An 18,484-nucleotide genomic window follows, 5' to 3' on the forward strand; every position below is an offset into this window, starting at 1 on the left:
GAAATTGATCATCAGTGGTCTGATCAGTGTCATCTTGATTGTCTTAAGTACTGTTGATCTTTAGTTTCAGGGTTGGCTTGTTTCCATTTCCAGAGGCCAGTTCTCGAAGTTGTTGCAGTTTTTATCCGGGCTACAGTCTGGTCATCCTGTGGTTAATGTCTTGCACATGGTGGGGGTTTCAGTGTCTATAAGATAGCTCACAGGATGTGGCTCAGAAGAATATCTATAGCCCTTGAGAAGGACCAAAAGTCCTTGACTATGCTTAATAACTAGACTATAATTATTTGGTCTCCTTTGACTCTTTTTGCGCCTACATTTTCCCACTTCTCTGATTAACCTTATTTGTCGGCTAAAGTTTTTCTACAGACAGAAGGCAGCCTGAGGACGTGCTGGTGGTGGGGACCACAGAGTCCTGCTCTGTTTCAACTGGACTATCATTTATTTCAAACGTACTGTTTAAAATGTGTTGAAGAAAGTAAAAACTGTACTTAAATCAGACACAAACAATCCTGAGCAATTATAAACTTTGGAAAAGTTTACCAAGTGTAATACAAATTAATGCAAACTTTTCCAGTAAAGATACTTTAGTGGTAATATTTTGACCAAAGGGGTATTTGAAAGCGATTAGAATCAATTCTGAAGAAACAAAGACATGAGCAACATTTTATTATTAAGATGGAGTTTCATAAATCTCTGCCAAACTTAACTTTAATACTTTTCCTATAACTTGATATTGGTTACTTCATATGAAGGAGATATTTTTAGAGTAAAATTCAGATAAAGTGCTTTTTGAATTGCTCTGAGCAAAGGTAGATCAATTAATCTGGTTACCCTGTCTCTGCTGAAGATGACTATGTAAAGATCAGTTTTGACAAGTTTGTTGAAAAGTATCCAGAAGTTAAGGCCCAAAGGAAAAACTGTAATATTATGGATGTCTTTAATAAAAGCCTATGTAGATATACTTTTGCTACCTTTCATAATTAAAAAATCAATCCATTCCTTTTACATTTTTCTGTAATATCTCTAATACATTTGAAAAAAAATTTTGTATCTGTATATGGGTTCAGTTCAGTTCAGTTCAGTCGCTCAGTGAGGTCTGACTCTCTGCGACCCCATGAATCACAGCACGCCAGGCCTCCCTGTCCATCACCAACTCCCGGAGTTCACTCAGACTCACATCCATTGAGGCAGTGATGCCATCCAGCTATCTCATCCTCTGTCGTCCCCTTCTCCTCCTGCCCGTAATCCCTCCCAGCGTCAGAGTCTTTTCCAATGAGTCAGCTCTTTGCATGAGGTGGCCGAAGTACTAGAGTTTCAGCTTTAGCATCATTCCTTCCAAAGAAATCCCAGGGCTGATACGAGTACAGTTCATCCAGAGAAAACGTTTACTCTCTATATTTCCTTTCTGGTCATTTTTATTTTTGGTCTCATTTCATGATTATTTCTGAGAACAACTTTTTCATATGTATAAGAAGAGGATTAAAAATGACCTACTTTGGGTATCCAATGTGCTAGGTGTGCCACTGGCTAAAACAGTTGGTTTTTAAAATCTTAAATGGTTATGGAAAACAGCTTTTTATTGCTTTGCTTCTACCAGAGATCTGAGCATGGCAGTTGATCATACATACTTATTGAATGAAAAGAAAAATGATGAATGAATAATAAACAAATGCTTAAAATAAGCCATGTTTGGTCTGCTAACATTACTGGAAATCTACATTTTTACTGTAAGCCAAGATCCTAAAAATAATTTGACTGCTTATCAAAACTACTTCTTTAGGTTTATGGCTGCAGATGAAAAGTACTAAATAAATTCAGTAAACTTTAGAATTTTTAAAGCCTGATCCCTTAAAAATGATCTGTAAAGGATTTTGGAATTTCAGGCCTGGCTTGACCTTTTGTTTTTTTCATCTGGTGAAGTGAGAATAATATTAGTAGTGCCATTTAAGGTTGAAATGAGAGTAAAATGAGATAATACAGAGACAAGATTTAACAGTGCTTGAAATAGTCTAAGCATTTGATAGATTATAGCTATCATGATCACATAGAAACTTAATTTTTTTGATTAATTTACACTGACCTAAAATGAGTCCATAATCCTTTCCATCTGAGGTGAAGATGTTTGTAAGTCAATGTTTTTTCCTTAACATATCTTAACACTAGGGCTTGATGACTATAGTTCTTATCAGAATTAAATGAAAGCCAGAAGATGATGAAAATGGGAAGGAATAAAAACATAAAGTAGACAAAATAATTAAAATCTTTTGTGAGAGACAGACATATTTATAGTTGCCTGCAAGCTAACATTATGTCAGACCATTCAACAAAATTCTAGAACTTAGGCTTATGAGATGCAAGTTTCCACCGACCCTGGTGGCATCTTGTAGTGTAGAGTAGCAGTAGGCTCCCTTTCAGTCTCAGCTCTGTCTTCTTGTTTTCCTTGTATAAGTAATACTGGAAATGTGGAAGAGTAACAGTTCATTTATACATTTAATTTCCTGTGTACTTCTCATTTTATCCTGAGATAGGACTGTGCCACTGAATTTTATATATTTCTGTACTATTGAAACTCTGTTCTCAGTTATGCCATCCACCAACATAGTTGTGATGTGCCCTCACTACCTCTAAGGGTACACCACTTCGTGTGACTCATTCTGTTGTCATTTGGATGTTGTTGACCCATAGCAGACTCTCTTTATTGCCTGCTTATTTTGGGAAAAGCAATAATCCTCTCTCACATTTTTTTCTTTAGGCCAATAAAGAAACAATAAAGTTAACTAGTCTATTTCTACATATACATTCTTCTTCTATTGTTTTAGATTTAAATCTGATGCAAATCCCAGAGGAAGAGGCAGCACTTATTATTCTTCCTACATATATCACAAAAGAGATGGTTATGGGTTGGAGACCATAAGTGCAGAGTCAGGAGTAACACGTTTAGTAGGTAGTGAATTCCCATCAGGATCACCTTAGAGTTTATGATAGAAATTTGCAGTGAGAATACAGTTCATAGCAAAACAATATCGGACTGAGAAGGTACAATATAAGATGATAAAAGCTAACTAGGAGTTTGAATTTTATTTTGAAACCAAGTTTCTGTTGAACAAATAATCATGTTAAGGGAGTGATTGTATTGTTATTACTGATACAGTAATAATTCCACAAGTGTGGAAGTCTCTCAGGCAACTCCGAGAGAACAATTTTGTGTGACTCATTTTTCATCATTGTTGTATTTCAGTAATTTTGAGAATAAGGGATACGTTGGCCACCAGTAAAGCAGCAATCAATAGAGATTTATGCCCAAATCTAATTCTTGACACGCAGTCTTCTGTTATTTTCACTTATAATCACTGTGAGACTAAGCAGCTTATTTTCTCTTGACTTCAGGTCCTGCCTACTAACCTACACTTCTTATTTTACCCCTTTCTTATGTGGTGCACTGATATTAAACATCCCCATGCTTGCAGCTTATTGAGCTTCATGTTTTTCTTAAATAGAGCTGAAAATAGTGATCTACTGGTAAATTATCTCTATAAAAAGATATATAAAAGCCTTCATTTGTAGTGTTAGCCAGTTTCCATGGTGTAAATATTTCCATCATGGACTTCAACTTGGGAAGACATAGCACAGTGAGCTCTCAAGAGCTGGAGGGGCTGGCTCGAGCCCAGGACTGGGAAAGGGGATCAGAGACCACCCTACTCTGACCTCATAAGTCACAGAGGAAGAAACTGAAACCAAAGCAAAAGTGAATACTCACCCTTTCTCTTTTCTCCAACTGTGGGTACATAATTTAGTCATTTACTATAAACTACCTGAGGGCTGAGCCATTTATCCCAAAGAGAAGGTAGAGGTAAGTAGAGGGCAGGATTTTACTCTACAAAGTATACATGGTGGATCAGTGGTTAAGAATCTGTCTGCTGGTGCAGGAGACACGAGATGTGAGTTCAGTCCCTGAGTCGGGAAGATTGCGCGGAGAGAAGGAAACGGCAACCCACTCAGGTATCTTGCCTGGGAAATCCCGTGCGCAGAGGAGTCTGACAGGCTACAGTCTGTGGGATTGCAAAGAGCTGGACATGACTTGGCAACTGAGCATGAGCATGGGAGGTGAAATAAAGCTAGTGTGTTGACAGCCAGAAGCCAAAAGAGCTGATGACAGAAAAACGCTCTTCTTACCTATAGATATTATTCTGTAACGAAACAGATTAGATTGACAAATTAAAAATCATTGAGCATTGGACTGATGCTTGGAGCTCTGATGCTCTATGATACTGGAGAGATATCTGTAGCCTTATTTTTAAATATTTATTTATTTGGTTGTGTCAGGTCTTAGCTGTGGCATGTGGGATCTTTCATTGTGGTGCATGGACTATCTAGCTGTGGGCACAGGCTCAGTAGTTGTGGCGTGTGAGCTTATTTGCTCTGTGGTATGGGGGATCTTAGTTCCTCAACCAGGATTGAAGCTGTGTTCCCTGCATTGCAAGACAAATTCTTAACAATTGAACCTCCAAAGAAGTCTCAAGAGATATCTGTAGCTTTAAGAAATCTGTTACAGGTTTGTATTTTTCTATCTCATTGATTGGCTAAGTCACAGAGTGACTTCCTTGTTGTTGTTCAGTCACTCAGTATGTCTGACTCTTTGTAATCTCATGGATTGTAGCACACTAGGTTTCCCTATCCTTCACCATCTCCCAGAGCTTGCTCAAACTCATGTCCATTGAATCGCTGATTCCACCCAACCATTTCATCCTCTGTCATCCCCTTCTCCTCCCACCTTCAATCTTTCCCAGCATTAGGGTCTTTTCTAATGAGTCAATTCTTCCTATCAGGTGGCCAAAGTATTGCAGCTTCAGCATCAGTCCTTCCAATGAATTTTCAGAACTGATTTCCTTGAAGATTGACTGGTTTGATCTCCTTGAAGTCCAATGGACTCTCAAGACTCTTCTCCAATACCACAGTTCAAAAGCATCAGTTTTTCGGTGTTCAGCTTTCTTTATGGTTCAACTCTCACATTCATACATGACTACTAGAAAAAACCATATCTTTGACTAGATGGACCTTTGTTGGCAAAGTAATGTCTCTGCTTTTTAATATGTTGTCTATGTTGGTCAAAGCATTTCTTCTAAGGACCAAGCATCTTTTATTTCATGGCTGCAGAAACCATCTGCAGTGATTTTGGAAGTCAAAAGAATAATGTCTGTCACTGTTTCCATTGTTTCCTCAGCTAGTTGCCATGAAGTGATGGGACCGGATGCCACGATCTTTGATTTTTGAATGTTGAGTTTCAAGCCAGGTTTTTCACTCTCCTCTTTCACTTTCATCAAGAATCTTTTTAGTTCCTCTTTACTTTCTGCCATAAGGATGTATCATCTGTATATCTGAGGTTACTGATATTTCTCCTGGAAATCTTGATTCCAGCTTGTGCTTCATCCAGCCCAGCATTTCTCATGATGTACTCTGTATATAAATCAAATAAGCAGGGTGACAATATACAGCCTTGACATATTCCTTTCCCAATTTGCAAACAGTCCTTTGTTCTAACTGGTTCTAACTGGTTGCATCATCTAGTTCTAACTGTTGCTTCTTGACCTGCATACAGATTTCTCAGGAGGTGAGTAAGGTAGTCTGGTATTTCCATCTCTGTGATCCACACAGTCAAAGGCTTTAGTATAGTCAATGAAGCAGAAGTAGATGTTTTTCTGGAACTCTCGTGCTTTTTTGATGATCCAGTAGATGTTGGCAATTTGATCTCTGGTCCTCCGCTTTTCCTAAATCCAGTTTGAATATCTGGAAGTTCTCTGTTCATGTACTCTTGGAGCCTTGCTTGGAGGATTTTGAGCATTACTTTGCTAGCATGTGAAATGAGTGCAACTGTGCAGTAGTTGGAACTTTCTTTGGCATTGCCTTTCTTTGGGATTGGAATGAACACTGACCTTTTCCAGTCCTGTGGCACTGCTGAATTTTCCAAATTTGCTGGCATATTGAGTGCAGCACTTTCACAGCATTATCTTTCAGGATTTGAAATAGCTCCACTGGAATTCCATCACCTCCACTAGCTTGTTCTTAGTTACGCTTCTTAAGGCCCACTTGACTTTGTATTCCAAGATGTCTGGCTGTAGGTGAGTGATCACACCATTGTGGTTATCTGGGTCATTAAGATCTTTTTTGGGTATAGTTTTGTGTATTCTTGCCAACTTTTCTTAATATCTTCTGCTTCTGTTAGGTCCATACTGTTTCTGTCTTTTATTGTTCCTGTCTTTGCATAAAATGTTCCCTTGGTATCACTAATTTTCTTGAAGAGGTCTCTAGTCTTTCCCATTGTACTGTTTTCCTCTACTCTTTGTATTGTTCACTTAGGAAGACTTTCTTATCTCTCCTTGCTGTTCTCTGGAACTCTGCATTCAGATGAATATATCTTTCCTTTTCTCCTTTACCTTTCATTTCTCTTATTTTCTTAGCTAGTGGTAAGGCCTCCTCAGACAGTCAGTTTGACTTTTTGCATTTCTTTTTCTTGGGGGTGGTTTTGATCACCGCCTGTGATACAGTGTTATAACCCTCCATCCATAGATCTTCAGGCACTCTATCAGATCTAATTTCTTGACTCTATTTATCTATTTGTATAATCATAAGGGATTTGGCCCACCTGAAGGGCCTAGTGGTTTTCCCTACTTTCTTCAGTTTAAGTCTGAATTTTACAATATGGAGTTCATCATCTGAGCCATAGGTAGCTCCCAGTCTTGTTTTTGCTGACTGTGTAGAGCTTTTCCACCTTCATCTGCAAGAATATAATCATTTTGATTTCGGTATTGACCATCTGTTGTTGTCCATGTGTAGAGTCATCTCTTGTGTTGTTGGAAGAGTGTGTTTGCTATGACCAGTGTGTTCTCTTGGCAAAGTTCTGTTACCCTTTGCTCTGCTTCATTTTGTACTTCAAGACCAAACTTCCCTGTTACTCCAGGTATCTCATGACTTCCTACTTTTGCGTTCCAGTCTCCTGTGATGAAAAGGACATCTCTTTTTGGTGTTAGTTCTATACGATCTTGTAGGTCTTCGTAGAATCTTTCAACTTCAGCATCTTCGGCATCAGTCGTTAGGGCATAGACTTGCATTACTGTTGAATGGTTCACCTTGGAAGCAAACTGATATCATTCTGTCATTTTTGAGACTGCACATAAGTACTGCATTTGGGACTCTTTTGTTGACTATGAGGGCTACTCCATTTTTCTAAGGGATTCTTGCCCACAGTAGTAGACGTGATTATACCCTTATGATTACACAAATAGATAAATAGACTCAGTGAATTAGATCTGATAGACAGAGTGCCTGAAGATCTATGTATGGAGGTTCATAACATTGTATGGCAAGCAGTGATCATCTGAATTAAATTTGGCCATTCTGGCTTATTTTAGTTCTCTAAAAGGTAGATGTTCACTCTTGCCATCTCCTGTTTGACCACTTCCAACTTACTTTGATTCATGGACCTAACATTCCAGGTTCCTATGCAATATTGTTCTTTACAGCACCTGACTTTACTTCTACCACCAGACACATCCACAACTGGCTGTTGTTTTCACTTTGGCTCAGATTCTTCATTCCTTCTGGAGCTATTTCTCTGCTCTTCTCCAGTAGCATATTGGGAACCTACTGACTTGGTGAGTTCATCTTTCAGTGTCATATCTTTTTGCCTTTTCATACTGTTCATGGGGCTCTCAAGGCAAGAATACTGAAGTGGTTTGCCATTCCCTTCTCCAGTGGACCACATTTTGTTAGAACTCTCCACCATGACCCATCCATCTTGGGTGGCCCTACACAGCATGGCTCATAGTTTCATTGAGTTAGACAAGGCTGTGATCCATGTGATCAGTTTTGTTAGTTCTGTGATTGTGGTTTTCATTCTGTCTGGCTGTGACGTTCTAGTGGTTCACTTAGATGCTGATCCAGTAATGGTTTTGTTGCTGTTCCTCCTGGACCACACTTAACCAGTTGAGTGTTAGGTTTTATCTCTAATCCTTAGCTTTTCATTTGCACTTGGTAAAGTTAACTGGGACTTATGCACAGATGAGGCTTGACACTGCCATTGTTTCAATCTGATTCTACTTTCAGTCTTTCTGGTTCTTCATGTAGTTTCTGACATCTGTTAGTCTTGCTTTTTATCATCTCACTCCTGGTTTCTTCCTCATTACTTTTTTGAGATCGGTTCTGCTGGGTTATTCTTTGACTCCTGTGGGATTATCCACCTTTCAATGCTCTGCTGCTGTCTTCTAATATCTTCTAGATTAGCTAACTCTTAGCTTTTGTTTAGCAGGCTTCCCAGGTGGCTCAGTGGTAAAGTATCTGCCTGCTAATTCGGGAGACGCAGGAGTCCCAAATTCAATCCCTAGGTTGGGAAGATCCCCTGGAGGAGGCAATGGCAACCCCCTGGCATTTTTGCCTGGAAAATCCTGTGGACACAGGAGCCTGGTGGGTTACAGTCCATGGGATCACCAAGAGTTAGACCTGATTTAGTGACTGAGCGTGCACTCACCTTTTGTTTAGTACCTTGACTTGAATCTCCTAATCTGTATTCTATCCCTGGTCTCCCCATCCACCTCCCCATCCATGTCTCTGGTCTGAAATTATCAAATATAAGGTGAAAATGATAAAGACACCATTTTTTGTCTAATATATTACTTAATTATTAATTATAATTTTCAGTATTAGTTAGTCAAAATATGATTTAATTAACATTCTCTCAAAAGGCTAATGACTTATAGTCAATAAAGTTGAAAAACAGCAATAAAATGGATGTATTCCATTCTGTATTTGACCATTTTTTTCCAGATATGGGAGACTTGAAAAATTGACTAAAGGTGAACTGTTAGTAAAAATTGCAACTATCAGGTGAAAGAAAAAGTTGGACTCTTTGGTATAGAAGGGTCTTCTTGGGATGTTCTTTTGTGTGCCAAAGTATGAGTCATCTCTCTTGAAACATGGTCTATAAGATGTAAAGAATTTTACATACTTCTCATAGTAATTTCCTTCTGCTCTTCTCTTGGGCCATTAGTCAAAAGATATCCAAGAGAGAAGAAGATAGAGCTACCAGGTTTGGGGCTTGTTTGAACTTCTAGTCTGCCTGTCCATGAAACTTCTTGGCTTATTCCATATTCACTGAAGCCATTTTCAAAGCATACTTTTCTTCTAATAGAATATAAATTAAAAAAAATTTATCTTTATTTATATGTGATAGCCCAGATTAAAATAAGCCTTTTGCCTTATTCTATGACGAAAAGCCTTGGAGATAGACAATTTTTTCATGTGTACTTATGATTCATAAATAAGGACTTATAGCAAAATGTGGACATAGTAGAATAATAAAAAATCCCCTTTAGTAGGAGTTTTTATGTTTTTCACTGGACTTGAAGGCCAAAGGTCCTGATATTTTTGACAAAGGTGGTATTTTCTACTAAGTGGAAAAAATCTCCACAGATTTAGAGCAGGTTTAGAGCAGGTCAACAAAGATAGTGCCTCCCATTATTCATCCCAGCAAGTGGCCCTTCTCTTGCCTGCTGTTTTGGTCTCATTTTCCTAACCTTTTCCCCAACCTGTCCTTCCCTTCATTGTATTAAACTCAAAATATATAATTTCATCTTTTCTTCTGGCCATAAGAGAATGATTCCTCTGAATAAAAATACTGCTATGCTTAGTCCTTTTGTGGCTTAATTTGAATCACTCCCCAAAGATAACTGGAGCTACAGCATCTAAGGAGACATTCACAGACTCCTGCAAGTCAAGCTGTAAAGAGGTCATCGTGAAGTCGCTCAGTCATGTCCGACTCTTTGTGATCCCATGGGCTGTAACCCACCAGGCTCCTCCATCCATGGAATTTTCTAGGCAAGAGTACTGGAGTGGGTTGCCACTAGGACAGTCATGATTTGCATGCTGGAAAGCTCTTCCTGCAGCTGTAAACAAAGGCACATTGTCTGGGACCATTATTCCTAAAGGGTTTATCTAAAGTCACTATGAAACAGATGAAGCAAGCATTTCTCACTTTGTAGAAGTCTATTTTAAAATGTGAAAGTCTACTGCCACCATGTCAGAGAGGTTGCTAGCTTGACACAATGCTTGGGAAAAGAAAATGGGAAATTTTAATGTAGTTTGCTCAGAATGTGCTGTATATCAAGGAAACTTACTTTTCATTTAGTCATGTGAAAACTCAAATAGTTTGATAGAAATGTGTTCAATGACATGAACAAGAAACTAAAGATTAAAATCAATTACTACTAATTATTGTGAGTCATGTTATGATCAAGCTTCTCCCAGCTATTGAAAAGAATGAAATAGAGTTCTATATTAATCTAGTGTGGCTGGATTAACCAGGCTTCTCTGTCAATGGAATTTTCCAGGCAAGAATACTGGAGTGGGTTGCCATTTCCTCCTCCAGCAGATCTATCTGCCTTACTTAGGGATCAAACCCACATCTCCTATACTGGCAGGCAGATTCACCACTGTGCCACCTGGGAAGCCCCAAAATAATCTGGAAATATTCCCCAAATATATTAATATAGAAAAAATAAGCTTGTAAATTGTACAAACAAATGGTTTCACTAAAAAAAAGTATAGGACTCTATACATTTAAATATATATATAAATGATTTATAAGTTGAACATGGAGAAAGTTGTAGAAGGGTACATATACTATAATGTTGATTAGCTTAGAATGAATGGAATTGGTAAAAAGAATGGGAACACACTGGCTTTTAAATTTATGTACTAATGTATATATTTTTAACTCTTTAGAGTAGCATATATTAATTTTATTGTTAAAATGTATAAAGTTGAGGAACATATCTGTAATTTCTGGGGATGAAGTGCTGGGGGAGGGTTTGACTCAAAGGAGCAACATGAGGGTGTTTTTCGGCTGATGGGACTGTTCTGTATTATTAGTGGGATGGTAAAGGTTGACACATGAATCTATGCATGTGCCAAAATTCACAGAATTTTACATCAAAAAAGCACATTTTATTGTATATCAGTTTGTATTAATAAGAAACTATAAAAATCTGTGAAGGAAAAAATGGAATATTTTTTAAAAGTTGAGAACTGGATAATAAAAAATAGTCTCCCCAAATCTACTAATTATAGATTGGACTAAAAGACAATTTTTTTTCCAGGAGAAAACTATGCTACTTTGTTGAAAGCTTTGATATTGTTTTCCAGTTTGAGCCGACTTAGTCATTGTTAGTCAGGACACTTAAGTCAGTTAATTGATAGGATAGGTCAATAGGTATTATTCACCCAGTTGTATAAATAGCTAAACTAAAGCTTAGGACAATTTAGTAATTTACCCAGAGCTACATAGTTAATAAGACTTTAAGTTGAAATCCAAACTTCAGGAAAAAAAGGAGGTCAAGATTTCTAAAAGTGAAAAATACATGGGATACAAAATGTATGATTTAACTATACTGTCAGCAACAATGGTGGAGAAGGCAATGGCACCCCATTCCAGTACTCTTGCCTGGAAAATCCCATGGACGGAGGAGCCTGGAAGGCTGCAGTCCATGGGGTTGCTAAGAGTCGGACACGACCAAGCGACTTCACTTTCACTTTTCACTTTCATGCATTGGAGAAGGAGATGGCAACCCAGTACAGTGTTCTTGCCTGGAGAATCTCAGGGACGGGGGAGCCTGGTGGGCTGCCGTCTGTGGGGTCGCACAGAGTCAGACAAGACTGAAGCGACTTAGCAGCAGCAGCAGCAGTCAGCAACAAAAAAGCTAGCAAGATTTGAGATAGCAATATAGTCCTTTAAGAGTAATAAAATGACCTTAAACATAAGTAGTTACCCATCTCCCCAGGCACTCTTGCAGGCATTATGGATAAGTGATCACAAATTATTGAAATTATCCAAGTGTATAGTTCCATGATGCTGAAAATAAAGTAATATAATATTTTTATAAAGAATGTTAATTCTATTCTGTAAAAGAACTTGACCTACACACTGGCAAAAATCCATTAAAAAGTGAAATAGTGAAGGGTAAAGAGTCAATGGTAAGTGATTTAACCTGGGGTCACTGCAGTAAGAAGAGGAGTATAATAAGTTTGAAGTCTGCTTGGTAGTGCTACATTAACATCTCATGACAATGTTGAACCCTGCATTTTCATATCAATAGGAGTTAAGTGGCAAAAGAGATCAGAGTTACATAGTCAAGGTTGACAGTTTTCATTGTAATTCATAGATATGTACATTTCCAGTACTAATAGTGAATATTAAATATCTGTCTTTCTTTTAAGTGATCATAATTTAAGATGGTCAGTCATGCTCAGTTACTCAGTTGTGTCTGACTCTTTGCGACCCCATGGACTGTAGTCCACTAGTCTCCTCTGTCCATGGAATTTCTCAAGTAAGAATTCTGGAGTGGGTTGCCATTTCCCCCTTCAGGGGACCCCCACCTTTCTTGTCTTCTCCTGCATTGGCAGGTGAATTCTTTACCACTCAGGGCCACCTGGGAAGCCCCTATAATCAAGATAGCACATTGTAAATATAAACTGTTTTACAAGAGTAAAACAGGAATTTCCTCACTGACTTCATCCAAGTCAAGATTATTTATTTATTTTTTAAAAATTTCCTTTTCTTTTTCTTTTTCATTGTCAAACACTCTGTCATTTTTCCCTCATCTGTCTAAATTGTGTTCATCCTTTCTGAGCTCTGTTGAAAATGTTTATGTAAACGTCTTTGGAAATAACACTTTTTATTTTCTAAAATCTTACCATACTTAGTATAGTATGTTAATTTCATCTCTCCAAACAGATATGAGTAATTTAAGTGCAGAGACTGTATCATCCTTTGACAGTTCCCTAGCATCCATTCATTCCAGCAGTTAATAGGTACTGATCACCTTCTCTGCTCAGGGTACCATACTAGCTGGGAAAGGAGATACAAAGATGATCTAGAACTTGTCTTGATTTTAAAGCAGTGATCCTCAACCTTTTTGGCACCAGAAATCAGTTTCGTGGAAGACAGATTTTCCACGGATGGGGTGGGAGGATGATTCAGAGATGATTCAAGCACGTTACATTTATTGTGCCTTTTATTTCTAAACTAATGCTGACCCTGGTCTGACAGGCAGTACCATTCTGTGACCCTGAGTCTGGAGACTCATGCTTTAAAGAATTTATCATTCGGTAGAAGAGTTAGAACTTGCTGTTCATGTTACTCCATTGTGTGGTACAAAGTGATGAAAAAGAGATAAAAAAGACACTGGAGTATTGGTACAATTGGTGGAGGGTATTTTTTTTTTTTTTTGATTTTTGAAACATTTAATGAAATTTCTATCCTAGTCTGGTTTATTATCCCAGAAAATTTCCCTTATGTCTGACACTAATAATAAACATTATATGGAATGTTTTTTTTTTTTTTTTCTGGGAAAGAACTTACTGAAAAATACTAGTTTTTTGCCCACCCCACAATTCATTGCAATGTTGTATAATCCCCTAGATTACAATATACCTGAAAGTAGGTTGTGTCTTTTAATAAATGATGTCTTATGATACTTTTTGAGAAGATGACAATCATGACATATTAGGTTAAAAAATGTGAAACTGATATCAACATTTTTTGGCCTACAAAAAAGCAGCAATTTTATATGACATAATTGCTAGCCCATTTGTAAATTTTGTTATTATTCCCATTCATCTTCTCATCAACTCAGGTGTTGCTAGTTATATTACTGTTACCATACATGTTGAGCTATTAATTGTGAAGAAAGGCATGAAAACAGAGCAGTAGGCCCTACATTTGACACTGTAGCAAATATTCACTGTGGGCTTCCCACATGGCTCAGTGGTAAGAACCCGCCTCCCAATGCAGGTGACGTGGATTTGATCCCTGGGTTGGGAAGCTACCCTGGAGAAGGAAATGGCAACCTACTCCAGTATTCTTGCCTGGGAGATCCCATGGACAGAGGAGCCTGGTGGACTACAGTCCATGGGGTGGCAAAGAGTCAGATACAACTTAGCGACTGAGTATGCTTGCATTCACTATGGGGTAAATGATCTCAATTATCCATTTTCTTGCAAATCAATAACCAAAGGCTTGAAGAGATTTCAGAGGTGAGAAACACAGGTAGATAAAACTGTGCTATGTCCTTCCTTATGGAGGAGCCTGGTGGGCTGCAGTCCATGGGGTTGCTAGAAAGTCAGATGCAACTGAGCAACTTCACTTTCACTTTTCATTTTCATGCATTGGAGAAGGAGATGGCAACCCACTCCAGTGTTCTTGCCTGGAGAAGCCCAGGGACAGGGGAGCCTGGTGGGCTGCCGTCTATGGGGTCGCACAGAGTCGGATGTGACTGAAGCGACTTAGCAGCAGCAGCAGCAGCATATCTTTCCTTAGGTATATGCACAAACATTGCTTTTACTCTCCAGCTAATACAACTGAAAGTAATAGCAGTTTACAAAATCACCTGGATTGGTGAAATAAACACCAAAGTGATGATAACTATTCCAAAGTGACCATCAGTGTCATGCAGGAATGTTGTGAAATCATTCTTTTATAGTTTAATTGACAATTTTTGTTTCTTTTTTAGTGATATGAAATTAATAGTGTCTCACAAAGTTTTAGATTCAGTGCAACTGAATAATTTAGATATTTGTTCTTTTAGATACTTGTTCATTTAAAACCATTTTAAAAATTGTTTGCACAAATTATGCTATAAAGAAATATAGATTGTTCAAATGACTATATGCTTTAAGTTCAGTCGCTCAGTCATGTCCGACTCCTTGCAACCCCATGTACTGCAGCACACCAGGCCTCATTGTCTATCACCAGCTCCCAGAGCTTATTCAAATTCATGTCCATCGGGTCAGTGATGCAATCCAACCATCTCACCCTCTGTCGTCCCCTTCTTCTCCTGCCTTCAATCTTTTCCAGCATCAGTCTTTTCAAATGAGTCAGCTCTTTGCATCAGGTGGCCAAAGTATTGGAGTTTCAGCTTCAGCATCAGTCCTTACAATGAATATTCATGACTGATTTCCTTTAGGATGGACTGGTTGGATCTCCTTGCAATCCAAGGGACTCTCAAGAGTCTTCTCTAATACCACAGTTCAAAAGCATCAATTTTTTGGTGTTCAGCTTTCTTTATAGTCCAACTCTCACATCCATACATGACTATTGGAAAAACAATGGCCTTAATGAGATGGACCTTTGTTGGCAAAGTAATGTCTGTGCTTTTAATATGCTGTCTAGGTTGGTCATAACTTTTCTTCCAAGCAGTAAGCATCTTTTAATTTCATGGCTGCAGTCAGATCATGAACACCTTATAGCCAAATTCAGACTTAAATTGAAGAAAGTAGGGAAACCACGAGACCATTCAGCTATGACCTAAATCAAATCCCTAATGATCATACATACAGTGAAAGTGAGAAATAGATTTAAGGGACTAGATCTGAGAGACAGAGTGCCTGATGAACTATGGACTGAGGTTCGTGACATTGTATAGGACACAGGAATCAAGACCATCCCCAAGAAAAAGAAATTCAAAAAAGCAAAATGACTGTCTGAGGAGGCCTTGCAAATAGCTGTGAAAAGAAGAGAAGTGAAAAGCAAAGGAATAAAGGAAAGATATACCCATTTGAATGCAGAGTTCCAAAGAAAAGCAAGGAGAGATAAGAAAGCCTTCCTCAGTGATCAGTGCAAAGAAATAGAGGAAAACAATAGAATGGGAAAGACTAGAGATCTCTTCAAGAAAATTAAAGATATCAAGGGAACATTTCATGCAAAGATAGGCTCAATAAAGGACAGAAATCGTATGGACCTAACAGAAGCAGAAGATACTAAGAAGAGATGGTAACAATATGCAGAAGAACTATACAAAAAAGATCTTCACGACCCAGATAATCACAATGGTGTGACCACTCACACTCACCGAGAGCCAGACGTCCTGGAATGTGAAGTCAAGTGTGCTTAGAAGCATCACTATGAACAAAGCTAGTGGAGGTGATGGAATTCCAGTTGAGCTATTTCAAATCCTAAAAGATGATGCTGTGAAAGTGCTGCACTCAATATGCCAGCAAATTTGGAAAACTCAGCAGTGGCCACAGGACTGGAAAAGGTCAGTTTTCATTCCAATTCCACAGAAAGGCAATGCCAAAGAATGCTCAAACTACCGCACAATTGCACTCATCTCACATGCTAGTAAAGTAATGCTCAAAATTCTCCAAACCAGGCTTCAACAGTACATGAACCGGGAACTTCCAGATGTTCAAGCTGGTTTTAGAAAAGGCAGAGGAACCAGAGATCAAATTGCCAACATCCGCTGGATCATGGAAAAAGCAAGAGAGTTCCAGAAAAACGTCTATCTATGCTTTATTGACTATGCCAAAGCCTTTCACTGTGTGGATCACAATAAACTGTGGAAAATTCTGAAAGAGATGGAAATACCAGACCACCTGACCTGCCTCTTGAGAAATCTGTATGCAGGTCAGGAACAACAGTTAGAACTGGACCTGGAACCACAGACTGGTTCCAAATTGGGAAAGGAGTACGTCAGGCTGTATACAGTCACCCTGCTTATTTAACTTACATGCAGAGTACATCATGAGAAATGCTGGGCTGGAAGAAGCACAAGCTGGAATGAAGATTTCTGGGAGAAATTTCAATAACCTCAGATATGCAGATGACCCCACCCTTATGGCAGAAAGTGAAGAGGAACTGAAAGGCCTGTTGATGAAAGTGAGTGAGGAGAGTGAAAAAGTTGGCTTAAAACTCAACATTCAGAAAACTAAGATCATGGCATCTGGTCCCATCACTTCATGGCAAATAGATGGTTGTGTTATATTTGATATAAGATTTCTTTATAACTATGAAAACTCAAATAATTCATATGGTAATCATTCCTTATATTTATGATATGATCTCTGTCCTTAATCAATCTATGATCCATATAGAGAAATGAGTTAAGTAATAGTTCAACTTGACGTTTGAGATGACAGAATAAATATGATGGCAAAATAACTGGCACAGACAAGAAGTGCTTAGGAATTCACAAAAGGAGATGATCTTGAGAGTGGGAGAAGAATTTCAGGAAGGATTTTGTGTCTTGAAAGATGGGTGGCAAATCTTTTGTTTAGGTCCTTTGCCTATTTTTAGATGGGATTATTTACTTTTTTTGCTGTTGAGGTATATGGATTCGTTATAGAGTTTGAATGTTAACCCTTTATTTATCTGATGGATATATGGTTTGCAAATATTTGCAAACAATTTCTTAGACTGCCTTTTCATATCAATTTTTGTGTATGTTGTGAAATAAGAATCCAATTTCTTTGTTTTGCATGTAGATATTCAGTTTTCCTAACACCATTTGTTAAGAAGACTATCTCTTTCTCATTGTGTATTCTTGTTACCAAAGATCAGTTGACTACATATGTGTGGGTTTATTTCTCAGATCTTTATTCTGTTCCACTAGTTTATCTGCTTTTTTGTTTTTTTTTTTCCATGCCTGTACCTTACTGTTTTGATTACTGTAGCTTTGTAGTATGAAATCAGGGAGCATGATACCTTCATCTTTTTCTTCTTTCTCAAGGTTGTTTTGGCTATTTGATCTTTTGTGGTTCTGTTACAAATTTTAAAATGATTTGTTCTTGTCCTATGAAATATGCCATTGGGATTTGATTGAGATTACATCAAATTATAGACTGTTTTGGGGCATATAGATACTTTAGCAGTATTGATTCTTCCAATCCATGAACATTGAATATCTTTCCGTTTTTTGGTGTGTACTCTTCAATTTCTCTCATCTGTGTCTTAAAGTTTTCTGAGTGCAAGTCTTTTACCTTTTTGGTTAGAATAATTCCTAGGTATTTTATTCTTTTTGATGAAATTGTAAGTGAGATGTTCTTAATATTTTTCCTGCTAGTTTGTTATTAGAAATGCCATTGATTTCTATATGTTTATTTTGTATCCTGTGACTTTGCTGAATTCATTTAATAACTTTACCACACTTTTGGTGGAGTCTTTAAGATTTTAATATGTAGTATTATGTCACCTGCAAACGGTGACAGTTTCACTATTTCCTTTCCAATTTGTATGCCTTTTATTTCTGTTTCTTGATTAATTGCTGTGGCTAGAACTTTCAATACTCTCTTGAATAAAAATGACAAGATTGAGCATCCTTATCTTGTTCCCAGTCTTAGAAGAAAAGCTTTTAGCTTTGATTTCTTTGATGGCCCATTTGTTGTTTAGTAGCATGTTTTTCAATCTCTATATTTTGTGGTTTTTCATGCTTTTTTATTCTTGTGATTCTTCTCTAGTGTCGTACCATTGTTTTGGGAAAAGATGCTTGATACAGTTTAAACCTTCTGGAATTTATTGAGACTTGTTCTCTGTGAGATAATTTATAAACAGCTTTTTAATTTGGTAAAAAATTAGCACACATGCTATTGTTCTCAAAATAAATAAGGAAATGTATCATGGTGGTATGAATGGGTAGAGGCAATAGTCTATTCTACCAAGACA

At 37.8% G+C, this 18,484-nt stretch overlaps 1 protein-coding gene across 1 annotated transcript in view; it reads left to right on the top strand.

The window, feature by feature from the left end:
• PDE1A (phosphodiesterase 1A) overlaps positions 1-18,484 on the top strand; it is a 385,920-nt gene that overhangs the window by 126,303 nt on the left and 241,133 nt on the right. The gene's annotated exons all lie outside the window — the stretch shown is intronic.

The sequence above is a fragment of the Budorcas taxicolor genome, chromosome 2, assembly GCF_023091745.1.
Source record: "Budorcas taxicolor isolate Tak-1 chromosome 2, Takin1.1, whole genome shotgun sequence".
NCBI classification, from domain to species: domain Eukaryota; kingdom Metazoa; phylum Chordata; class Mammalia; order Artiodactyla; family Bovidae; genus Budorcas; species Budorcas taxicolor.